The sequence below is a fragment of the Rhinolophus hipposideros genome, assembly GCF_964194185.1.
Source record: "Rhinolophus hipposideros genome assembly, chromosome: 1".
Classification (NCBI taxonomy): Eukaryota; Metazoa; Chordata; class Mammalia; order Chiroptera; family Rhinolophidae; genus Rhinolophus; species Rhinolophus hipposideros.
In genome coordinates this window covers 30,346,691-30,363,273 of record NC_138047.1, presented here as the reverse complement: position 1 = coordinate 30,363,273, position 16,583 = coordinate 30,346,691, and the positions used below count along the sequence as shown (strand labels likewise).

The following is a 16,583-nucleotide window of genomic DNA, read 5'->3' as shown; positions in this document are numbered from 1 at the left end:
GAGTGCATAAAAGAGAATGCTCCTGGAGTAGCAGAGAGAATATGTGGTCAAGCAGAGGCCAGTAATATCTTGTGGCAGATATTTTGATCTCATTCCAAGAGAGTGTCGTCATCTTCGTGTCCTGGTGTCTTGTCCCAAGCTTCTCTACAGTACCCTCCCCTCCTGGCTAGGGTCAGTGTAGGAGAAAACAATTTGACTCTCCAGTAAAAAAAATACTCACAACAGGGTGTAAATCCAAGCACCGATTTAGCTCTTTGCAGGACATAATTCTGTGTTATAAGAAAGGCTTATTAATCAAAATCTAATTGATAGAAGGTTGGGTAAGACTTACTTTAAAAAACAAAAGGCTTTATTTTTTAGAGCAGTTGTAGATTCCCAGCAAAATTGAGAGGAAGATACAGAGATTTCCAATATCCCTTTACCCCCACCCCCACCCCACTTATGCTCCCCCATTATCACCATCCCCCATTATCACCATCCCCTACCAGAGTGGTGCATTTGTTACAATTGATGACCCTACTTGGACACATCATTGTTACCCCTGGGCTCACTCTTGGTGTGGTATGTTGTTTGGGTTTAGACAAATGTATAATGACATGTATCTACCATTATAGTATCATATGGAATACTTTGAGTATCCTAAAAATTCCCTGTGCTCTGCTTGTTCATCACCACCCCCACCCCCTGCCCCTGGCAACCACTGATTTTTTTTTTACTGTCTCTATATTACCTTTTCCAGAATGTCATATAGTTGGAATCATACATTGTGTAGCCTTTTGGGATTGGCTTCTTTCACTTAGTAATATGCATTGGTTTCCTCCGTGTCTTTTCTTGACTCCATAGCTCTTCTCTTTAGCTATAAATAACATTCCATTGTCTGGATATAGCAGTTTATCCATTCAACTACTGAAGGACATGTTGGTTGCTCCCACGTTTTAGCAATTATGAATAAAGCTGTTATGAGCATCTGTGTGCAGGTTTTTGTGTGAATGTAAATTTTCAAATCCTTTGGATAAACACTAAAGAGTGTGATTGCTGGATCATATGGTAAGAGTATGTTTAGCTTTGTAAGAAACTTCCAAATTGTCTTCTAAATGGCTGTACCATTTTGCATTCTCACCAGCGATGTATGAGAGTTCCTATTACTCTTACATCCTCCCCATCCTCTGGTGTTGTCAGTAAAGATTTACTTTTGAGGGGAATTTTCGGGAATCCCTGCTTTACCCTAGTCAGCCCTCCTCACCTGATTCACTTTCCTCAGCATTAGGGAAACGAGCTTGTACTTACTCTTCGGGTTTCATTGGCGATATCCAGAGACTAGGGCACGGACGCTGGAACCAGATTGCCTGGGTTCCGATGATAGCCCCACTATAAACCTATATCTGTATAAATAATTGTTGGGCACAGTGCCTGGCACATAGATAGGCAGTGCCATTTAAGTGTTCATAACCTCTTCCTCCAGAAAAACCCTCCCTGGCCTCTCTCTGTAGCCCCCTGGGGGCTACATTTAACCGACCTCTATTCTAAGATGTGAGATCCCTGAAGGCAGCGACTGTCTTACTCACCTTCGTGTCTATGGCTGGAAAACCACATGAAATTGAGATAGGATGTTTCGTATTCATTCAGCAGTGTGAACAAATAGTAGGTCTTCTTCCTTCTCCCTTCCAAGAAAGTCGCCAAGAGTGCCTTTACCTCCAGGATTGTTGATGACGATATCCATCATAGGGATAAAAGAGAGTCCATAGATCAAGCATGAAACAAACACCCAGAATATCACCCCTATGTAGACTATTGTTGTAGGGAAAATAAAAGCCCCAGCAGAGAGGAAGAAGTGGACAGATCCTAGAGGGAAGATTTGGAGCTTTTTGCAAAACTGGGATGGGAGCCGAGGCGTGCAGGTCCTGGAGTAGTGGAGACCAGCACTTCACTCCCTTCTTTAGCTCTGGTCTGCGGAAGGACCTCATGGCCAAAAAGCTGCAGGATGCCTCGAGGGAGGAGGTTCAGTAAACACTTAGCTTCCATGTCTGCAAAAGATCTAGGGCTGGGACTGGGGCCACCGCTTTCCAGGGGCCCTGTGGGTTTTGACTTGAACATCACAGTAGTGGCCACAGGGGACAGGGAGGGCCGGGTTCTGCACTGTGCCAGATCCCTTCTCCCAACCCGAGGGAGAAGGCCCATCTCCCCACCGGGCCCCCACCAAAGGTATATGTTCCCTGAGTGGATGGGGGGCTATGAAGAAATATAACTTTATTGGAGACACAAAGGCATATGGCTTGCTTTGAACCTTAGTGAAGTGAGCTGAAATTCACCCCTGCAACCTGCCCATGAGCCTAGCAAAAGTAGGCATGCTGACTATTTGGCAAGTAGGTAGATGAATGCCAAAAGTATTTTAAAATGTATCCAGTCTATTTTGTTTGTTTATTGATTGATTTATTTAATTAATTTATTTTTATTTTATTCTTTTATTTTTCAATTACAGTTGACATCCAATATTATATTAGTTTGAGGTGTACAGCCTAGTGGTTAAACATTTATACAACGAAGTGACCTCCCCAATAAGTCTAATACCCGCCTGACAACATACATAGTTATTACAATATTATTGACTATATTCTCTAAGTTGTACTTTATACCCCTATGACTATGTTGTAACTGCCAGTTTGTACATCTTAATCCCTTCTCCTTTTTCACCTAGTCCCCCACTCCTTCCCATCTAGCAATCATCAGTTTGTTCTCTGTGTCTATGATTTTCTGTTTTGTTTGTTTATTTTGTTTTTTAGATTCCACATATAAGTGAAATCATACAGTGTTTGTCTTTGTCTGACTTATTTCACTTAGTCTAATGCCCTCTAGTCCAGCCATGTTATTGCAAATGGCAAGATTTTATACTTTTTTTATTGCTGCGTAGTATTCCTGTGTGTGTGTGTGTGTGTGATCTCTTCTTTATCTAGTCATCTATTGATGGACACTTAGGTTGCTTCCATATCTCAGCTATTATAAATAGTGCTGCAGTGAACATAGGGGTGCACATGTCATTTTGAACTGGTGTTTTGGATTTCTTCAGATTAAAAGAAAAGTGGGATTGCTGGGTCAGAAGGTAGTTCTATTTTTTATTTTTTGAGGACTCTCCATACTTACCCTGTCTATTTTAATAGTGCCGTAGAAACAGTTTTTGTTTACTACCTTGAATAAAGGTTTTCGAGGGCTATTTCCTGAGCATTTAAAACACATTCAAATGAGTTGTCTTTGAACAAAGATTCAAAAGATGTTTGTAACTACAGGTTGCGTAGTAACAAGTTGAATTTAAAACTTACTAGTCTTACATTGTGGATCGTCTAACTACACCTGGCCGCTTTGCACTTTGTAGAAAGATTATGGAGTCTCTAGTCAGAACTTGTATCACTAAGCCCCACCTAATGTGATAAAGCCTGTTAGACAAAAACCAAAATCCTGCTTTGCGTATTGGCATCCAATTCACAAAGTTGCCTTGTGCCTAGTAATTCCTTGTCCTTGCTCAGAACGAAAGCTGTGTAGGCTGTTGTTTTTCTACTCTCAGTCACTTGTGGTCCAGGAATTACTCAAATGAATTAAGTCTAGAAATAACCCAAAAATGTTCCTTTAATCCGTAATTTCTGCTCATTCCCCCTCTCGAGTCTTCATAGACTGCTTTCTAGGCTGCTGTATAACAACCTGCAGACCTGCTTTGTTTTCTTGCCCTTTTAAGTGTCAGAACAGTATCTGAAAGACAGTAAGTGGAAAAAGGAGGAACAAGATAAAGACCTTGACAAAATATTCAGGCACCCCTCAAAGGTGAGAGATTCCACTGGACAACTGTCCTGACTCTCAGCAAATCAGCACCACAAAAATGGAGGCTGTTCCAGAGGAAACGAAATGTAAGGACCCCAGAGAACTCCCTAAGATGCCTTTATAAATATACCCCTTCAGGCAAATCTGACACATGACGATTTAGGACTACAGTTTATCTTTGGATTTAACAAAATAGAGAGTAAATATGATTGTAACTATGTTTCAGGTTTTCAGTTAGATAAGTACTGTACTTCAATTAATATCCCAAATGGCTTTCTTTTTTTGAATGTTTCATGTCAATTTTGAATCTTTAGGACAGTTTAATAACTTTTTTCTGTTCTTTTCTTTTTCCTCATTTAAACACAGAAAGCTTTTGACCTCTAGAAGCTATAAGGACTTTCCGACAAGTTACTACAAGTTACTACAGCACATTTATCTTTAATTCTAGAATAAACAAATCTTTAAGATTAAATGGGCGTGTATCAGAGAAAGTTTTAAATGGCTAGGTTAAAGTTTACAGTCATGAAAAATTATGAAAATATTGTAAGGTCTGCCCTACCGAAATAATAGCCTCAGAAATGAGGACATTAATTGTTATGTTACCACACCATAATTTCATAAAAGCAAACCCATCCTGTGCAGCTTCCTGGGAATCTTGTGTCCCCTCATCTACCCACCTAGTTCCACAGTGCAGGTGGAAGGAGACTATGCACCCATGAAGAAGTTTCCCTTCTGCTGAGTTACGAGGACACTGGCTCCCTGTATGACAGCACGCTGGCAGCATTGGGAGGGTGTGCAGGGGGTGGAGGAGGAATGTTTCCATGAGTTGCCCCAGCTCCAAATCTGGCTCCTTCCACCAGCACTGTGGAACCAGGTGGGTAGATGGGGCCAACTGGGTAATGAGCCACGGGGACTGTGAAAAGCAAAGGTCCAAATACCACAGACTGGGCCATGGAGAAATACAGTGAGGCATCAGGAAATGCATTTAAAATGGTGGGGACTGTGGCAGCTCCGGGGGTGCACAAAGCTCAGAAGATAGAGCTCTGAGGAGGTAGGTGGGGCATCAGTATAGGGGGAGCCTGAGGGAGATGCAAGGTCTGAGGGGACCCAGGATTCCCAGGAGGCTGCACAGGGTGGGTTGGCTGCATGGGATATCGATCTTTGCTGTTCATGGTGGCTGCAGGTCCAGTTTGGCTTGGCATCAGGGACGGTTATTTCTATACGTATATTTTAAACAATGTTTTGCTTTTATGAAATTATGGTGTGGTAACATAACAATTAATGTCCTCATTTCTGAGGCTATTATTTCGGTAGGGCAGACCTTACAAGATTTTCATAATTTTTCATGACTGTGAACTTTAACATAGCCATTTAAAACTTTCTCTGATACACGCCCATTTAATCTTGAAGATTTGTTTATTCTAGAATTAAAGATAAATGTGCTGTAGTAACTTGTCGGAAAGTCCTTACAGCTTCTAGAGGTCAAAAGCTCTCTGTGTTTTTATGAGGAGAAAGAAAATAACTACCAAAGATCCAAAATTGACGTGAAACATTAAAAAAAAGATAGCCATTTGGAGTATTAATTGAAGGACAGTACTTATCTAACTGAAAACCTGAAACATAGTTACCATCATATTTACTCTCTTTGTATTTTGCTAAATCCAAAGATAAACTGTAGTCCTAAATCGTCATGTGTCAGATTTGCTTGAAGGGGTATATTTATAAAGGCATCTTATAGAGTTCTCTGGGGTCCTTACATTTCTTTTCCTCTATAACAGCCTCTATTTTTGTGGTGCTGATTTGCTGAGAGTCAGGACAGTTGTCCAGTGGAATCTCTTACCTTTGAGGTGTGCCTGAATGTTTTGTCAAGGTCTCACAGATGATGGCTATACCATCTGGTGAAGGACCAAGGCTACCTCTGTGCCGAGAACGAAATCACATACTTCCGGCACTTCTCACAAGGTAACAACTTTAGTCATATTAACCTGAAGGTGCATTGTAGACACATGTTGTTGAGGTGATTTTCTGGTGCCCCAACTTTCAGACATTTTTCAAACTTAATAAAGAACCATGTCATGGTAGCAGTACCCGCCCTAAAGCATTTCATGGTAGGGGAGGTATCTATTCATGAAATGAACGTGGGTGAAGCAGCCCTAAGGATATTCCTTTAATTCCTCTGGAGTAATACTGTACCATACTGGTCTTTGCTGTTAGTAATAAAACATCAAATTAGGTTTGGAGGGAACTTTGATCTTCTTAAGAATTAAAGTTGCCAAATTATTCTGAATTGTCTTTAATCTCCTTTAAGTCTTTGATTTATATTACTTGTTATAAATGAAATGCATTAGTGGCCTGCCTTTTCCTTTCCATCCTTTGTCCCACATCCTGCCCTCAACCCTAGTCTTCCATTCCCTCCTGCCAATCTCCATCAATGGTGCAGGACAGAAAGCCAGTCAGACTAATTTCCGTCTCTCCTTGCACTTCTCCCCACTTGTCATCTTTTAACTAGTCTTTCACAAGGATCCTCTGAACCCCCTGTGGGCCCCAAGCACAGATCCCATTACTTCTGCTTTTGCATCTCCTCAGGCAAAAGTGGAGGGTGCCTTTTGGACCCTCCTCATAGGTTGTCTTTTCATACATAAACCAAACCCAAATTTGTTTTGGTGCCAGAAAAACTCAGCTTGTTTGAACAAGGTATAGCAAAGCAAACTGCTATAAACAATAGTTTGTTTAAAATGGAGGAGGTGGGAAGGGCAAGGAAGAGGATGCATTTCACAAGCCTGATTACTTTAGAACCAAATTAAGGCAAATTTTCAGATAAAAAAATTGGTTCCCATTTATTTTCTGAGTGTCTGATGCAGCGACTCATGGCTCCCCAGAATTTCTAAGCTGAGTTAATGGGGTCATATTGTGAATGCCTCACTGCAAAATGGCTTGAGTCCAGAGAAATCTCATTAGGGTTAAGAATATTTCAGGAATCTTTGATATTCTGATTTTTGTTTTTGGCAACTGGATTTTATTTTATCTTATCATTTCAGTTCATCTAAATTTTGTGTTCTATACATGTGGTGTTTGTACCATTGACTGTTAGGAAGTTCAGTTTCTCTCTGTATACTATGGTACACTTAACTTGTGGATTTTCTCGTACTAAAAATGTATAATAAAGACTATTTTGAAGATTTGAATAAAGTTACATTATACCTCAAAAGAGATATATACACATATAAATGATTTCAAATCCCCTGATATTAAATGACAAGTTCGGTGTTAAAGTGCCTTACCTGAGAAGTCTCATTACTTCTCACAACCCAAGATTCTTTCACGCCTCTTTCCGTTGAGGGAACTGACACACTGACATGTTAAAAACGCCCAAGATCACATTGGCAGCTGTAATAAAGGCGGGCTTGAAATTTAGAATTAATGATTCATTCTTCATCCAACCGATATTTATTGAGCACTTACAAAGCTTCAGGCTCAGTAACTAGTTTCTGGGGACACTGAGGGACACAAAATATCAAAATCCCTGCTGAGTTTAGCAGTTAGAGTTGATAACTCCTTCTTCCATGATTAGGCAGCATTCTAGCCTAGCTTTTGAAAAGTTTAGCCCTATAAGTTAATTTGCTTTTCCTGAAAGGAAAAAGGTCCCCAAACTCATCCTAATTCTCTAATTCTCTAAAGCGTGGAAGTCTGGACTAAAGCTGGACTCTTCCAGAAAAAAAGAACCGATCCCCACCCCAAACACCTCTCTTTAAAAGGAGATACTTCCTTACAAAAACAATAAATAAACAACCAATGCATACGTTTGTCTACATATTTTCAAAACATCATCTATTCTAGGCAAACTTAATAAATATGGGGCAGTACCTTTAATGATTCAAGATTGCCAGGCCAGTGGACTATTTTTCTCTGTTATAGATACCTGGTTACGACAATTTTCATACATTTCAATAAAAAAGAACACCACAGTTTATTTCCATAATACAGTGACCTGAATTTGCTGGGAGAGACTGTAGTTCATCAGGTAAGGCTTTCCCCCCCGAGCAACCGAACTGCTCTCATGCTGCAGTGTAGAACAGAGTCTGCAGTGGACTGACCTACTTGGGAAGCCCAAGGCGAGCACACAGCAGCACCCAGGTCTCGAAATAGTATAGCCATATGCACATCCAACTCATAGTTCATGTCTCTGGTTTGCTGCTTGTTATGTTACACAGGCAAGTAGTTCTGAAGGAATTGTAAAACAGTTGACAATTCTCCATAGACAGTTACCTAAACCTTTTATAATTTAAGTTATAACACTAGCTGCTCATATTGCAAAGAATATGCATAAATTTATTTGTTTATGCATTGGGATAAACAAATAAATTGGATACCTTCAGCAGTAATTACGGATATATAGAATTTAAAAATCATTGCTATTATTATACTATCTATTTACAATGATGAATATATTCTTTATTTCTATGTGCTAACATGAGGATCTGTGATCTTGATATTTGAGTCCTATTTTACAGTCTTAACACATACACATTGCATTATAGGAATTGAAAGAATCTGAAATAAGATTTTCTTCTTCTTCGAGTTTCTGAAAATGGCACTCATTTCTTTTACCATTCATTGAGACAAAGCTCATATGATTCACAGAAACGTAGGATTTATTTTTAACAATGCCTAGGAGGTTTGAGCCGTGCGTAAATAATTTAAAACAGAAATCATTAGGACTCTGGAGTTTATGTTCATATGGCTAGGTTTCATTTATAGTCATGAAAAAGCTATCCAATTCTCTTGCATTTCATGACAGTTAAAAGCTAAGTCTCCCTAAAGAGAGAGACTTAGTTAACTAGAACCCTGGATTTAACAGATGGGAAATTTTACTGTGAGGTGTCACATCATGAAAGCTACAGTGAGTGAGAGTGGATGAGGCTCTCGTTTTATATCATTTAGAGAAAGGATTGCTGTCTTCCCCTGGAACACCTCACCTTCTTACCTCCATTTTGTAATCTTGGCTGTGAGATAGACATGTATATCATGTTTTTGTTTCTTATTATTGGCTGAGGGTTTCTTTCCTCTCCTTCTCGACCTTAGTGACAATTTGAGGTCAAGCTGAAAACTAGGTCACTGGAGAGATAAAGTCTTTGGATGGGGAGGCAAGAGAACAGGGATTCCAGTGCTGGCTCTGGGTGACCCGCCTGCATTTCTGTTATAGGACAAAATGTTCCACCCTTCTGGGCCTCAGAGAACAGTAGACCAGATTATCTTTGAAGTTTCACTTTTGGTTGCAAAAGTCTATGATTTAAATCTAGTTTGAGCTATGGTAATTAAGAAGCAAACTGGAGGCAGTAAGAGGCTACTACGTATTCTGTAATACCACATTCATAAAACAAAAATGTAATGAAGTTTCTTCAAGAGTAGTGCTATTGCCCATGGGGAATAGTGTTGCAAGTATGTATAGTGTTACTCCCTACCCTTAATAATGTTTTATTTAGAGGGACATCCATCCTGTGACACTCCTGGCGTCTTTCGGCACTATCACTCACTCTTTTCTTGGGCACATGCAGTGACTTATTTAACTGGTGAGTTTAGAAGGAGACTCTGGATAAAGTAGTCAGTGCTTCCCTCTGGAGTCTTCTTGGGAGCTGGTATACCTGCAGAAGTCGTCTGTCCTTCGTTCCTTCATGGGATGAGCTTATAGGGCCAAGGTCCTGCCTGGGCAAATCTGTAATCATCCATGGGTAAGTTTGTTCCAGGGTTTAGTTCCAGGGTTTAGTGTTGGGAAAACATTTGGCTCCTAAATCTAAGCCACATTCTATAGTATCAGCTTTCTTAGTAGTAAACATGATATTTTGATTTCCCTGTGTCTTATTTTTTTGGTTTATTTCTCAAGTAGTTCATAAGTTGGATGACATACTATTTCAGGGGTTCCCTGAAGTCCCAATGAGCAGTACTAGATTTTATTAACAAGTGACTTTAGCCATGAACTTGCCCGAGATTATTTTAGGCAACAATTACATAGCTGCATGGTACTCATCGTTCTAAAATGTGAACCAAATATTTAAACAAACACCATGTGCCTTAAATATATTGCATCCAACTTATTACGTGAATCAAGAGGTTCTTATGATTCTGGATGTTGGCTGAAATTTGAATAACCAATCTATCCTTATAACAATTTGTTTCCCCCTTGAATCCAGAAGGAAGGGCTTAAAGTCACAGAAGCTATGTAACTTAATAAATATTTGAAAGCCTCTTATGGTCCCTGGACTTTTCTAGGTACTAGAAGATACAGCGGAAAACTGAACAAAATCCATGTCCTCAAAGAGCTTGTATTTTAGTGAGAGGTGAACACAATAACCAAAATAAATGAAGTAAATAATGTAAATAAATAAATCGGTATGATAATGCAGTATAGTGGCACAGTGTCTGGAGTTGACTAGCCTGGGGTCAAGGCTACAACATTTACAAGCTATATGACCATTGGGAAAGTTCTGAACCTGTCTGGGCCTCAGTTTCCTCAACAGTAAAATCAGTTTAATAAAACTTTTGTCGGTTTGTCATGAGGATTACATTTAATGAATGTTAAGCACTTAAAATAGTGAATGTCTGGCGTACTTAAAACCACTATATAAGTGCATGCTATTATTATATTAAATGGTGCTAAACCGAGAAAGGGAGTGTTAGGTGGGTTTGTAATTTTTAACGAGTGCTAAGAAAAGACTTCAATTAAAAAGTGGCATTTGAGCAAACGCCTGAATTTGCTGAGGGAGTTAGCCACTCTGATATCTGGGGTAAACATGCTTTAGGCAGAAGGAATGGTAAGTACAAAGGTCCTGAGGCTGGCACATGCTAGGGCACATAAGAGGGAGTTAAACAATAACCTTTGGCTCCAAAAGTTTCCTAAAAGAAGGGTTTACTGAGCCAGAAAAAGGACCAGGCTCTGGAACATACAGTCTAAACCACCAGCAACAGGGCCAGATGGAGAAGACCAATAGGTCTGCCATCCTGGAGCTGACGGGCTCTTTTACGCAATGGATTTGGGGAAGAAAAACGTAAGTTATTTTGAAAAAATTTACATTGGCTATATATCTTTGGGGGTGGGAAAAGGTGAAGCAGGGGCAATTCTAGGATGGGTGCATGTCTCTAAGGAAGAACTATTTCCTACTCCTGGATTGATTGTGGGCAACTGTCCAGAGAGTTTGTGCATAAGCAGGATACAGTGGCACCTGGTGGTCAGCTGTTTTCTTTAGATAGCTGCCTGGACATTGATTCAAAGCTTTCACATACTTTCAGGAATGTGAGTAGTCTTTTGTTGGTTTCTGCTCTCTTCCTCTCACCCTCTGGCCTGCTGTAATGTAATTTGGGATAGCTCAGAATTTTTCTCTTGTCAAGGCCAGTGTGGCTGGAGAGGGAGTCCTTAGAAAAAGAGCCTAAGACAGGAATTCATGTGCCTATGATTTATTGAGGATATGCTTGCTCTCAGGAGAAAGGAAGAGAGGAAAGGAGGGGAGAACAGCTGAAGGAGCTAAGTAATGACGGGGCCTGAGCTGGTGCAGCCTGGCCCACGGGGAGCTCTGCAGTGTGAATTGCACTACAGAGTGTTTTCCCCCTTGAGACAAGTGGACTGGCCTCTTGTACCCTCATATCAGTGAGTCATTGGCAGCAGGCTGCCAAGTAAGGTGGTTTCTGAGTCTTCAGGGTGCTATTATAAAAACCACACACTGGGGAGCTTATACACAACAGAAATGTATTTGTACAATTTGGGAGGCTGGAAGTCTGGGATCAGAAGGCGAGCATGCTAGGGTGAGGGCCCTCTTTCAGGTTGCAGACTTCTCCTTGTGTGTCTTGTGGGAGAAACGGCTGGGGAGCTCTGTGGGGTCTCCTTTGTAAGAGCACTGATCCTATTAATGCGGGCTCCACCCAAATGACCTAATCACCTCCCAAAGCTCCCCTGCCCCCCACTGATACTATTACACTGGGGGGTAGGATTTCAACATATGATTTTGGAGGAGGACATAAATATTCAGATCATAGCCCTTGGCTAAAATCAAGGTGTCAGCAGAGCTGCATTCCTTTCTGGAGGCTCTAGGCAAAGGCAGCTGACAAGAAAACATTCTGTGATGTTCTAAATTAAAATACAGTGGTTGGAGAGTGAGAGAAAGAGACAGAACAGTTAGTCTGTTAATAGCTGTGGACCAGCTCTGACAAAAGACTGCTCACATTCTTGTATATCTGTTGGAATTTATGATTCATTTCCAGGTGGCTATTTCTGGGATTATCCCAAAGAGAGAATAGCCAGGCACCATAGAATCCCAGGCAGCTCCACTTCTTATTTACACAGGAGCTTTTCCAGAGTCTGCTGTGGATGCTCCTGCGTCTATCCCAGAATCAGCCCCGCGTCAGCTTCTTCTGTATCCTTTGTTTATAGCTAATGGAAATCCTTTCAGCTTGCATCTTTCTCCTGGCCACCTGATGTACAAAACTCCTGAACATTGGACATGTCTTTCCTCCTAGCCATGCTGCTGGTGGTTTAGACTCTATTCCCCAGGACCGGTCTTCTGTTTTTGTTGTTAATTGTTTTTGCTAGCAATGACCTAATAAACTGTTTCTTTGAAAAAGACTTTCAGCCATGGAAGTTAGATTTTTTGTTATTTAACACAGCGAAGAAACTCTGTAGGGGGCACCTTGCTGCCTCACCTCCCCGTCCTCAGGGATTCAGGTCTGCCTCCAAACTAGCATATTCCACACACAAAGCAATTGCCCTGGAGGCAGACAGCCCTTCATCCTCAGAAAGCAGCATAGCAATCATGGATTGTACCTGGAGCTAGAGCCTTGGGTAGCTGCTTTACCCCCAGAAGCTTGTCAAAGGATTGCTTCCAGCCACTTAATATGTGTCCCTAAGAGGAGCTGTGGTGGCTTTGTACAACGGCAACTTAGCTAAATGGGAACTTCACTTTCCAGGTACCCAGACACAGGAGAATTCTGTATGGTGTACAGTTATGGTCACCACAAGAAAGAAAATATGTGATACCTGAAAGACAGAAACAAAACAGCAACCATCTCATTTTGAAGGTGGGTAGAGGCATTTAGGAAGAGCCGCAGAGGTGCCAGTGAGTCCCACTTGGTTCTTGTTTTCCATACTCTGAGCCCGCCTCTTTTTCCAGACTGCTGGCTCTACTGATCAGCCGTGACCCCAGTTCACCATGAGATACTCTGCTGTGAGCTCAGAGATGGAAGCCACAGAGAGGCGACAGTCTTCCAGATACTTCTATGCCAGCTTCCATTGGGGTTCCTCTCCCGCTGTTGAGAGCTCAACAAGCTCCGACGTGTCCACCTGCATCAGGGCTGGTTAGGACTTTTTCTCTGGTACTTTTTGGACCTTTTCTTCCTCAGCTTCTTGTATAGGTGTAACTCCATGATAAATACTCTATCCCATAATGCTCATGGTGGTCTTGCTTCCCTGATTGAACTTTACTGGTCCAGGAGGGAAATATAATCTTCATATTATCTTCAACTTATTACATGTCCAGGAACATTTTATCATTCCTTATAGATTGCTACACCAGACACCTTCTGGGCTGGCTGTCCTTGAATATAATCGGTATGTATCAATATAATCAATGTGACATTGTCCTCGAGTATCTGGTAGGGGAGGCACAAAAGAATTCTTTTCAGGAGAACCTTAATATCTAAAGATCCTTGTCAATGAGGCAAACATGAACTCGAGATTCAGTGGAAAGGCAAATCATTGCCTTCGGATCTTGCAGAGAATTACAAATCTTCTCCCATCTCCAGGGCTGGACCTGTCACCTCCGATTTCTTCTCCTTGTTCTTGGCTTTAGCCTTCTTCTCTCGTCACATAGCACTATGCTAAAGGGAGGCCAGCAGGACTTAATTCAATCATGAAATTGCTGAATTTACTTCTTCTTAATCTTGAGGTGTCATGAGAAGCGTGTTGGCCTAGTTTCTGGTCCTAATTGCCAAGAACCTCTGTGGATTAGGAAATTTATTCAGTCTCTCTGGGAGCATTGTTTTATAATGCGATATTAATGGAATAGAATAATGGTTCTTCTGCCACATACCTAAATTCATTGCTCTTGTGACAGCCTTTTTAGAAACTTACATTTCAGTTATTTACAAGTATATTAGAGCTCCACAGACTATGACACATGCATCCCAGAAACATTATAATATTAAATACACGATTGACATGGCAGCCTCACGTGATCCAAGTGTCACGTTTACTTTACAGAGAGCCATCCTAAGAAAAGAGTGAGACATTTGACATTGGGGGTTTGGATGTTGTGTGTTGTGGGAGTTTTTGTTTATTTTGTTCTGAAATTAAAGTATGCAAAATAAAGAAAAAAAAAAAAAAAAGAAAAGAGTGAGAGTGCCAGAACACAGAGGGGCTGATGGTGGTTTCCTCTTTTATTTGCTTTCAGCACAGGATGACATATTATAGCTTATATGTGCCCAGCTGTATTATCATAACTGTTTTTAGGTAATAGTCTCTGGTTTTAATTAAATTCATTCTCATAAAATAGACAGATTTCCTGCAAAGAAACCATGAGCTGAAGTGAAAACAACAACATAAGCGCAAATAAACAAAAACAAAATGATAGATCAGACACGTTTACTCCTAGAAAGAACAAACTCTTTGCCAACCACATTGAAAGATTAAAATAATGAGGATAAAATCAGATCTGACAAAAGTCTGACAAAAATTTTCAAAATTATCAAGAAGATGATTTACAATTTGGATTTATATCTACTAGATTCACATCTACTATCATTAATGCCAATCTCTCCTTACGGGCATATTGTGTCTTGAAATATTAACTAATGTAATATGATACCATCATGATTGGCAAGGCATTTAAAAATATTATTCATTTCACCTTGATAGCATCTTTTTATTTTATTTTTCATGCATTTATTATAGTGCTCATAGCACCTTGGGAAGTACACATATTGGAAGCATGTACTGAAAACTTTTTACTGATTAGAGAGCATGACCAAAAAGCTGGAGATTACTGATTTGGACTGAGACCAACATATCTACATGTCCATCTGACTTATGAAAATGAGGTATGGATGGTAGGCCAGATTGGAGTCTGCACTTCAAGACTGTAAAACATTTATACTCTACTGTGTATGACCTAAGGGATAATTACAGGAATTAAGGAAAGGATTGTACTTTAGGCATTCAGATAAGTGTTTTCATTTCATCTGTCAGGAACCCTTACCATCACCCCTCCCCTCTGTCCACTCCCCCAAACTTTTATGAGAAACAGTGCTAAATTTCATAATCTTTCAATGAGTGTTTTCTCTCTTACTTTCACCTGGTTCAACATCTAAGTAAATCAACATTGCTAACCTGTTAGTTTTTGGGAACAAAGGGACTCTGTGGAGACTTTTCAGAATCAGGGAAGAATCCTGTTAGGGAATTGAATATGTGCAATATTTATTTTTAAATTTACTTTACAAATCTAAAGTTACTGTTCTTCAGAAGAAGCGAGCAAACAAACAAGAAAACCAAACCGTGGTTTGCTCATAGATTGATTATTTATGGCATACTATTTTTAAAATGTATTTTATGCAGAAAATAGTCATCTTTAATACTTTATACTATTTTTAAACTTTGCAAATATAGAAAGGAGACAGAAAAGAAACAGGGCCATAAATGTGGGCTAAATTGTGCACCAGTAACAGACAGCTCCCTAAATCTTAGTGACTTACTGTCATAAAAGTTTGTTTTTCACTGACACTGCATGTCTAACGCAGCTTGGCAGATGGTGCTCTGCTCATTGAAATCTCTCAGGGACTGTGGCAGACATAGTCATGGCCCCTAAAGACACCTTAATCCCAAGAACCTGAGAATGAATTTGTTACCTTACATGGCAAAAGGTGCTTTGCTGATGTGATTAAGTTAAGGATTTTGAGATGGGGAGATTGTTTTGGATTATGCATATTATACAATGTAATGTACTCACAAAGGTCCTTATAAGAGGGAGGCAAGAAGGTCAAAAAGAGTAATCAGAGAGGTGTCCGTGGAAAGAAGGGCTTAGAGTGATCTCAGGGAGGGTCACAAGCCAAGGAGTGCAGGCAGCCTCTTGGATACAAAAAGGCAAGTTCTTCCCTGAAGCCTCTAGAAGGAAACAGCCCTGTTGACATCCTGACTTTAGCCCTGCAAGAGCAATGTTGGACTTCTAACTTCCAGAACTATAACATGATAAATTTGTATTGCTTTAAGCCGGTAAATATATTGTAATTTGTTACAAGAGCAATAGAAAACTAACAGAAATCTATGTTCCATCTTGACAAATACTTTCATGATTCCTAAAGCAGAAGTCAGAAAATTAGTGAATTATGTACCTTCTCTTAAAGTTTCAACTAGAAGCAACATGTATTTCTTCTGTTTGCATTTCATTGGCCAATGCAAGTGACACGGTCACACTTGACTTCAAAGGAGGTGGGGTGTGCAATGCTGCCATGTGCCGACCGATGGACAGCCAGAACATTTGTGAATAGCTCTAGGCACCAACATACAGGAATTGCAGAACTGGAAAGAATAGGACTTAGAATAGCCAAAGTGTGACTCATCATCAGAAACTCAGCAGGTGACTGAGTGCAGGAAACCAGTATATATATAAAAAAAGATCAGAATTTCTCAGTAGTAAATTTAGAGTAGACACTGATAAGTGGGGCAGTGGCTACCAAGACTTCATCTGAATCCTAAAGACAGGAAGATCCTACCTCTTCCGTGCTCCATGAAGCTAGAAGAG

The 16,583-nt window shown here is 40.3% G+C and overlaps 1 long non-coding RNA gene and 1 pseudogene across 2 annotated transcripts; one reads left to right on the top strand and one right to left on the bottom strand.

Annotated features, from left to right (window-relative positions):
- Positions 1–4,512: 4,512 nt before the first annotated feature.
- LOC308499111 (DAZ-associated protein 2-like) lies at positions 4,513–4,979 on the bottom strand (annotated as a pseudogene). Its single transcript has 2 exons — positions 4,849–4,979; positions 4,513–4,751 (listed from the first exon to the last, which is right to left on the bottom strand). The product of its transcript is annotated as a DAZ-associated protein 2-like (transcript).
- A 5,095-nt stretch (positions 4,980–10,074) lies between these two features.
- LOC308502220 lies at positions 10,075–14,150 on the top strand. The gene is made up of 3 exons (XR_013994008.1): positions 10,075–10,850; positions 12,760–12,870; positions 12,963–14,150. It is a non-coding gene; the product is annotated as an uncharacterized lncRNA (long non-coding RNA).
- Positions 14,151–16,583: the final 2,433 nt, after the last annotated feature.